This window comes from Pristiophorus japonicus, chromosome 2 (genome assembly GCF_044704955.1).
Source record: "Pristiophorus japonicus isolate sPriJap1 chromosome 2, sPriJap1.hap1, whole genome shotgun sequence".
NCBI lineage: Eukaryota > Metazoa > Chordata > Chondrichthyes > Pristiophoridae > Pristiophorus > Pristiophorus japonicus.
The window spans coordinates 286,018,186-286,026,009 of NC_091978.1; the positions used below are offsets into that span (position 1 = coordinate 286,018,186).

Genomic DNA, 7,824 nt, shown 5'->3' on the forward strand with positions numbered 1-7,824 from the left:
AATTGTTATGCTCAAACAAATTGCTTGTGTTGTATGATCCATGCAAACGTTTGGTACTAGCATGTGATGTGGTGTATTTAGATTTCCAAAAGGCATTCGATAAGGTGCCACACAAAAGGTTACTGCAGAAGATAAAGGTACACGGAGTCAGAGGAAATGTATTAGCATGGATAGAGAATTGGCTGGCGAACAGAAAGCAGAGAGTCGGGATAAATGGGTCCTTTTCGGATTGGAAATCGGTGGTTAGTGGTGTGCCACAGGAATCGGTGCTGGGACCACAACTGTTTACAATATAGATGACCTGGAAGAGGGGACAGAGTGTAGTGTAACAAAATTTGCAGATGACACAAAGATTAGTGGGAAAGCGGGTTGTGTAGAGGACACAGAGAGGCTGCAAAGAGATTTAGATAGGTTAAGCGAATGGGCTAATGTTTGGCAGATGGAATACAATGTTGGAAAATGTGAGGTCATCCACCTTGGAAAAAAAAACAGTAAAAGGGAATATTATTTGAATGGGGAGAAATTACAACTTGCTGCGGTGCAGAGGGATCTGGGGGTCCTTGTGCATGAATCCCAAAAAGTTAGTTTGCAGGTGCAGCAGGTAATCAGGAAGGCGAATGGAATGTTGGCCTTCATTTTGAGAGGGATGGAGTACAAAAGCAGGGAGGTCCTGCTGCAACTGTACAGGGTATTGGTGAGGCCGCACCTGGAGTACTGCGTGCAGTTTTGGTCACCTTACTTAAGGAAGGATATACTAGCTTTGGAGGGGGTACAGAGACGATTCACTAGGCTGATTCCAGAGATGAGGGGGTTACCTTATGATGATAGATTGAGTAGACTGGGTCTTTACTCGTTGGAGTTCAGAAGGATGAGGGGTGACCTTATAGAAACATTTAAAATCATGAAAGGGATAGACAAGATAGAGGCAGAGAGGTTGTTTCCACTGGTCGGGGAGACTAGAACTAGGGAGCACAGCCTTAAAATACGGAGGAGCCAATTTAAAACCGAGTTGAGAAGGAATTTCTTTTCCCAGAGGGTTGTGAATCTGTGGAACTCTCTGTCTAAGGAAGCAGTTGAGGCTAGCTCATTGAATGTATTCAAACAACAGAGAGATAGATTTTTAACCAATAAGGGAATTAAGGGTTATGGGGAGCGGGCGGGTAAGTGAAGCTGAGTCCACGGCCAGATCAGCCATGATCTTGTTGAATGGCGGAGCAGGCTCGAGGGGCTAGATGGCCTACTCCTGTTCCTAATTCTTATGTTCTTATGTTCTTATGTGTCGTCGTACGCCATTGGGTGTGTATTGCAACAAGCTAATGATTCTGCGAAATTGCAACCGGTTGCTTATGCATCCAGAAGTCTGTCTAAAGCTGAGAGAGCCTACAGCATGATTGAAAAAGAAGCATTAGCGTGTGTCTATGGGGTAAAGAAAATGCATCAATATCTGTTTGGGCTAAAATTTGAATTGGAAATTGACCATAAGTCACTAATGTTTTCTGAGAGTAAAGGGATAAATACGAATGCATCGGCCCGCATCCAGAGATGGGCGCTCACGTTGTCCGCATACAACTACGCCATCTGCCACAGGCCAGGCACAGAAAACTGTGCCAATGCTCTTAGTAGGCTGCTATTGCCCACCACACCGGGGGTGGAAATGGCGCTGCCCGCAGATTTAGTCATGGTTATGGAAGCATTCGAAAGTAAGTAATGCACCCAGGGAGGCGCCACTAAGTTTATGGTCTTGGCCCTCCAAACCATGGTCCAGGGTCCATGTCGACTATGCAGGCCTGTTTTTGGGTAAAATGTTCCTTGTAGTTGTAGATGCCTACTCCAAATGGATTGAATGTGAGATCATGTCGGCAAGCACATCCGCTGCCACTACTGAAAGCCTGCGGGCCATGTTTGCCACGCACGGACTACCTGATGTTCTTATGAGCAACAACAGGCCATGTTTTACCAGTGTCGAGTTCAAAGAGTTCATGACCCGTAACAGGATCGAACATGTCACATCTGCCCCGTTCAAACCAGCATCTGCTCTGGTCAGGCAGAGAGAGCAGTGCAAACTATCAAGCAGGGCTTGAAGAGGGTTACTGAAGGCTCACTGCAGACTCGGCTATCCCGAGTCCTGCTTAGCTACCGCACAAGACCCCACTCGCTCACTGGGATTCCACCTGCTGAACTGCTCATGAAAAGGGCACTCAAGACAAGGCTCTCGTTAGTTCACCCTGATCTATATGAACTGGTAGAGAGCAGGCGGCTTCAACAAAGTACATATGATCGCGCAAATGTGTCACGCGAAATTGAAATCAATGATCCTGTATTTGTATTGAATTATGGACAAGGTCCCAAGTGGCTTTCCAGCACGATCATGGTCAAAGAGGGGAGCAGGGTGTTTGGGGTCAAACTTTCAAATGGACTCATTCACCGGAAACACTTGGACCAAATCAAACTCAGATTCATGGACTATCCTGAGCAACCCACTTTGGACCCTACCTTCTTTGATCCCCCAACATACACACCAGTGGCAACCGACACCGCGGTTGACCACGAAGCAGAACCCATCATCCACAGCAGCCCAGCAGGGCCCAACACACCAGGCAGCCCAGCAAGGCCAGCTGCACAACAGCCCAGTGAGGGCCCAACAAACGACTCACCAAAACCAGCATTTGCACCGAGAGGATCAACCAGGGAAAGGAAGGCCCCTAATCGATTCACCTTGTAAATAGTTACACTGTTGACTTTGGCAGGGGAGTGTTGTTATATATGTAATCTTGTATATACCTTGTGCAGTTACCAGAGGGCTCATTCCCTGGAGTCTTAAGGGATCCCACAATCCCTTGGGAGCACAGGTACTTAAGGAGGCCTCACAGGCTGGAGAGGCACACTGGAGACTTGCAATAAAAGACTAAGGTCACACTTTACTTTGAGCTCACAGTATCCAGTCAGACTCTTTATTCCTACATAATAGGCGGTAGCGTTACATTTTTCTGACCTTCTGCCATAAAGTGTGGCCGTCCTTAGCAACGGCATGGCAACGCTCGATTCCCACGATTTAGGAGGTCAAGGGTCATCACGACGTGCGCAGAAGAGGAGACAGAGAGAGAGGGAGCTCAGAGGCACTGAAAGCGTGTATAGCTGTGGTGTGTGCTTGTTTGACTGTTGTGGGAGAAACGACGGAGATTTACCAGCAGCAAAACGCCCACTAAGCACCAAGAACATAGTTGTCACCGAGTTTTTATCCAACAAATAAGAAATAAAATGGAAGGAAGCCCTAGAGCTGGTAGCCAGAAACACTGGTGGCAGAGGTTTCCCAGTGGTCCCGGAGCACCGCACTGCACCCCAAGGTGACGCACCCCCATTGCCAACCACACATGAGAGCCAGCAGCAGCATCTTGCTTATGGCTCGGAGCATGATCCCACCTCAGGGCCGTCCTCTCCCGTATCCGTCCAAGTAGCGCTTCGGCCATCACCACCCACCCCTCCCCACCCCCTCCCAATGAAGCATCGCCTGAGGACCTCCTCGGCCAGGCGGCTTGGAGTCAGGAGGGTAAGGATAAGGGGTAGAGGTGGGGAGGAGAAGCGGGGGGGGGGGGGGTGGGGGGGAGCGGGGTGAGGGTTGGTTTGTACAGAATTTTTTTATTTTTTTATTTTTGGAAATTCGTAGCCAATCGTTCCAATTCTTTGTCAAATCACAAACGCCAGAGGTCACCTTGCACACGCCAAGGATCACTCTGCGCCAATGCTCTTAGCCAAAAGGCCTAGAGCCACTGCACCGTTCCTGGAAGTACTGCAATACCAGGTTCGTGCCATGGAGGTGGATGGGTCAGGTCCCCCACACACCTCCGTGGAGGTGGATGGGTCAAGCCACCCCACCCACCTCCTGTTTCCAAAAAAGCAAGCATATACCTTCCTGATCCAGGGAGAACCACCCGGAGGTCATGGTGGCTGGTCAGGTCAGTTACGCATGATCTTAGCCAAAAGGCCGAGAAGCGATTGTACAGAAATACTGATGATTTCAGACTAATGTTTGGTTTAAATGTTTTATTTAACAAAACCTTGCAGCACATTGGCTCAGGTAGCTACACCATTACACGCTGGTGATTCCTTAATCTCAAAGGATATAATCATACTTAACTTCAATCAATGTAAACTTTAACTGTCACCAAGGTGATGCCCACCATTGATGTATGACCTGCACACCCAGCAGTGTGTCAGCCTTGTAAATAACACCAACATTCTTTCAGGCAAACCAATCATTGATGAGTTCCTGACGTAAGGCTTTTGCAGCTATCATGCCACCATGGGCCCTTTCATGCGGTCTACAGGGGGGCGGGGGCATGGCTTCAGCATCAGCCTGATTCTCTAGCATGATGTCAGCGTCCGTCTCCTCGTCCACCTCGTCCTCTCTCTGGTGAGGTGGACTGTCAGACTCATCAGGCAATTCTTGTCCCCTCCTGATAGCCAAGTTGTGCAGCATGGAGCAGACTACCACAAATTGAGCTACCTGCTCAGGGTGGTATTGGAGCTCACCTCCTGAGTGGTCCAGGCATCTGAAGTGCTGCTTCAGCACTCCAATGGTTTTCTCCACGATAATGCGAGTTGATCTCTGGCTCTTATTGTATCGCCTCTCGGCCTCAGTGTGGGTGGGGTCATCAGCCAGGTGGCGAGGCCATATCCTTTGACACCAAGCATCCAGCATTGACCTTGTGGCTCATTGTTAAACAAATCAGATACAGTGCTCTCATGCAGGATGTGCGCATCATGGATGCTGCCCGGAAATTGAGCATTCACTGCCAGTATAATTTGCTGGTGGTCGACAACCAGCTGGACATTCAGGGAGTGGAATTCCTTGCGGTTCCTGAAAACCTCAGAGTCCTGAAAAGGTGCCCGCATCGCAATGTGCGTACAGTCTATTGCTCCCTGCACCCTTGGGGAAGTTTGCAATTCTGGAGAAACCTGGAGCCCTCTCACTCTGTGCCTCCCTGGTCAGAGGGAAGCTGATCAAGTCCCTCCTCCATGCGTACAGTGCTTCAGGGACCTGTCTAATGCAGCAATGTGTGGCATGCTGAGAAAGTCCGCAAATGTCACCAGCTGTGGCCTGAAAAGAACCCGAGGCATAGAACGGCAGTGCCGCGGTGACTTTGACCTTGACGGACAGTGCAGTTCTGATGGTGCTGGCAGGCTGCAGGTCTGCCCTTATCAGCTGGCATACCTCAGTGATAACCTCCTTGTGGAAGTACAGTGTCCGAAGGCAGGTGGTGTAGGGCAAGTCGAGGTAAGAATGCTTCTCCTTGTACTTGCAGAGGGTGTAACGTCTGGCCCTCCTCATCTGTCTGTCACTTCATATATTGGGCACATAATGCAGTGCAGTGTTCCTTCAGCGATGTCGAGTTTGCTGCATGTATTTGGTCACCAAGAGAGGGTGAGAAGGGACAGGCCCCATTGCAGTAGCTTTCTGTTTTCCACCAATTGCACACAAGCAAGGAATGTCCCAACGAGCACACCTCTTCAATTCCAATCGGTCACAGTGTGGTCAAGATGTTTTTAGAGATGTTCACATCAACTCCAATGACCTGCAGAGTACATCCGAACTCCGCTGAGGTTGAAGCACAGTAGCCTTTTAAAGTACGCGAAATGTGATCTACAACATGGCATCCATAACGCTGTGATTCGTTCCAGTTAGTTCCACTTTTTGTGGGTGTTTTTTTGAGCGAGCAATATTGTGGGCGAAATGTGTGCGAGATGGTGAAATTGACGATGGGCGATCGCCATGGTCGCTAGTTTGGGTAAATATGCCTGTTACGACAAAAAACAGTGGGCAGACGTTAATATTGAATCTCGGCGATAATCCCTGGGCGATATTATGGGCGGTGAATTCGCCCATTCTGCTGATTCCGTCCCAAAAATGTGGGCAGGCGGTAATATTTTTTTTCGCGTAAAGCACATGGGGAAAGTAACGCTCGGCGATAAGTTTCCGAAAAATGCCTGCCAGTTTCCATTTTGTGCCAAAATGGGCGCTATATGGGCGTTATACATCATTTCAGCAGTAAAATGGGTGTTAAGTGGGCATTAAGCAGGCAAAAAAAGTGAAGGTTCTAGCCACTGGACTAATAGTTGGGAGTCATGAGTTCAAATCCAACCAAGGTAGTTGGGGAATTTAAATTTAGTTAATTCAATAAATCTGGAATAAAAAGGTAGATTCGATCACTTCTCATTCTTCTCAACTCCAATGAGTATTGTCCCCCTCTCCCTCAAATCTGTCGAGGGACAGGAAATTGTGTGGTCAGCAATTTGGTGGGAATAGGGTCAAGGGAAGTGGGTCTCAACAACAGGATGAGTTCGGAAAGGTCATGAGAGGAGATCGGAGAGAAACTGGAGAAAGATGTGAGGTCAGGGCTAGGGCAGAGAGATCCTTAGAGGAAGTTTGGCCCGGTGGGCTAGGGGAAGGAACGAACGAGGCAGAGGCAGCCAAATTGATGGTCTCAGTCTTAGAGACAAAGAAGTCCATGAGCTCCTCACACTTATTGTCGGAGGTGAGGGTGGAGACTGGGGAGAGGTTTTAAAAGACGATTAGCATTAGAGAATAAAAGTCGGGGTTTATCTTTATATTCCAGAATGATTCTGGAATAGTGAGTGATTTTGCCAGATGAGAGCAGGACCCGATAATGTTTTATGTGGTCCAGCCAGATCTGGCGGTGAATGGCTAAACCAATTGTCTGCCATATCTGCTCAAGTCTGCGTCCCTTGGACTTAAGGGAGTGAAGATTAGGGCTGTACTGGGGGAATGGCCAGGGTGAGAGAGTTTAATTGTTTTAACAGGGACTAGGGCATCAAAGGTGGTTTGGAGGGTGTGATTGAGCAGATCGGTAGCTGCAGAGATGTCGTGGTGAATGGAGGGCCAGAGGCTGGACAGTTCGGTGTTGATAAGTATGGTTGTAAGAGAGTCGGGAGAGAGTATTTTCCAGGGATGGACACAGAAGGAGGTAGGGTTTGGGGAGGGGGTGGAAGGGGGATGAGCGATACAAGGAAGTGGTCAGTGATGACCTTATCTACAATTGACACGATCAGAGTAGCGAGGTCGCAAGAGATGGCAAGGTCAAGGGGGTGGCCATGAATATGGGTTGGGAGTTTACATGGAGGGAGAGATTAAGGGAGGATAGGACACTAGTGAACTCAGATGAGAGCAAGCATGATGGAAACATAGAAAATAGGTGCAGGAGTAGGCCATTCGGCCCTTCGAGCCTGCACCACCATTCAATATGATCATGGCTGATCATGTAACTTCAGCACCCCATTCCTGCTTTCTCTCCATACCCCTTGATCGTTTTAGCCGTAAAGGCCACATCTAGCTCCCTTTTGAATATAACTAACGAACTGGCCTCAACAACTTTCTGTGATAGAGAATTGAGAAGAAGGCTAAAGCCGAGGATGAGAAGTCGTTTGGTGCAGAGGCAGGGGGAGGAAAGTAGTGAAGAAATAGCAGTAATAAAATGTTTATGGTTCTTGGGTGGGGGGTAGAGAATGAAAATTTTAAAATGAGAGACAAGAGGGGTGGAATAACATGAGATGCTCAAAAGAGGAGAATGTGTTGGAGGAGTAGGGGGACAGACCAAGGTGTGATTTGGTGATGAGAGCCACACCACCACCACAGCGGTGGAAGGTATAGCCAGGCCAGGAGACTTCATTTAAGGGTAAGATGTCATCGCCCCGCAACCAGATTTCTGTCAGGGCCATGATGTCGATGCCATCATCCACGATAAGCTCATAGACGGGAAGGGACTTGTTCGCAAGCGAACGGATGTTCTGAAGTGAGATGTGGAGAGG

General features: G+C 48.6%; 1 pseudogene; it reads right to left on the reverse strand.

The window, feature by feature from the left end:
• Window positions 1-3,762: 3,762 nt before the first annotated feature.
• Window positions 3,763-3,994, reverse strand: LOC139251703 (U2 spliceosomal RNA; annotated as a pseudogene).
• Window positions 3,995-7,824: the final 3,830 nt, after the last annotated feature.